The 1,490-nt window shown below is 37.6% G+C and overlaps 1 non-coding gene across 1 annotated transcript; it reads right to left on the reverse strand.

The window, feature by feature from the left end:
- Positions 1-533: 533 nt before the first annotated feature.
- Positions 534-640, reverse strand: LOC121221510 (small nucleolar RNA R71). The gene has a single exon (XR_005918901.1). It is a non-coding gene; the product is annotated as a small nucleolar RNA R71 (small nucleolar RNA).
- Between the last annotated feature and the right edge of the window lie 850 nt (positions 641-1,490).

Raw genomic sequence — 1,490 nt, forward strand, 5'->3', positions numbered from 1 at the left:
TAATCCAAAGAAATTATCATTAGCAACAGTAGTAGATACAAGATCCATCACTTGTTGTAGGTGACGTACCACATGAAAATCCACTATTTGACGATGTTGACAATAACGCCCTAGGAAATTCAAGAGCACCATAGCTACCCTCAAACATATATATGGCTCGAAATAAGAGAACCCTAAGGGATTATGCCTTACTAAGCCTGGATATGTTTCAAGAAAGTATAGCAAGGTCGACAATTACAACTAATAATTTCGAGATAAAACCGGCTATGATTTAGATTATCCAAAACAATCTACAGTTTAGGGGCAGAATGACAGAGGACCCTAATATACATTTAAAACAGTTTCTCCAACTCTATGACACTTTTAAATATAAAAGGGCCACTGATGACGCTATTCTTCTTCAACTGTTCCTTTTCTCCTTGATTGATAATGCTTTTTCTTGGTGAGACTCGCAGGCACCAGGTTCTATCATGACATGGGATGAACTAACTGGAAAGTTCTTACAGAAGGTTTTTCCAATCAGCAAAGCAAATTAACTAAGAAGAGAGATTGTTGTATTTAGATAGATGGAGGAAGAAAGTTATTATGAGGTGTGGGAACATTTCACAATGTTTATTTAAAAATGCTCGCACCACAGATTTTCTGAGTGGATGTGACTGAAGGTATTTTATAATGGGTTGGATGCAAATGCATGATCTAGACTAAACAGAGGAGCATAAGAAGCCCTTATGAACAGAAAGTACAAGGGTGTGTATGAAATCATTGAGAGCATGGCACTAAACTCCTGTCAGTGGCCAATTGAACGCTTCACATATGGCTAGAAACCTACTATAGTCAAAATGATACAGAAGGATGATAAGTATCAGGAAATAGTGGATAGACTTAACTGTATTGAATCTGCTTCTACACCATCTATGTATAGAGGAGATAAGCCACTCTTCCATTATATCAACAATCTTGCTAAGGATATAAACTACATTGGGAATAGGGATTTAAACTCTTATTTGAATACATACAATCCCGGCCAGAGGGATTATCCAAACCTGAGATGGAATGGAAACCAAGGAGGAGGTAATAGTTTAAATCAAGTTAAAAATTCTAATTACAAACCTCCTTATTTGTAAAAACCTCAGGATAGGGCCAACTTTAGTGAACATACTGTATGTGGTCAACGAATGAACATAATTGAGGGAGAAATGAAGTCAATGCGAACTGATGTCAAACAAGTGCAGCCTGAGTGCACCAATTCAACAAGAACATTGACTACAGTTGAGGATCAAATGAGTCAATTGATGAGCATGGTTGGTGACATCAAAAGAAAAATTACCATAGGTATTCCCACCAACACGAAAGATAATCCATAGAGAGAAGGTAAGGAGCATGTGAAAGCAATTGCACTCCGATCAAGCAAAGTATTGAGTAGCCCAGAAACCACCACTTCAGAGAAAATTGCAGAGAAGAATGACGATCCTCAAGAAGTACCCCTAGAA

The sequence above is a fragment of the Gossypium hirsutum genome, chromosome D09 (genome assembly GCF_007990345.1).
Source record: "Gossypium hirsutum isolate 1008001.06 chromosome D09, Gossypium_hirsutum_v2.1, whole genome shotgun sequence".
NCBI classification, from domain to species: Eukaryota; Viridiplantae; Streptophyta; class Magnoliopsida; order Malvales; family Malvaceae; genus Gossypium; species Gossypium hirsutum.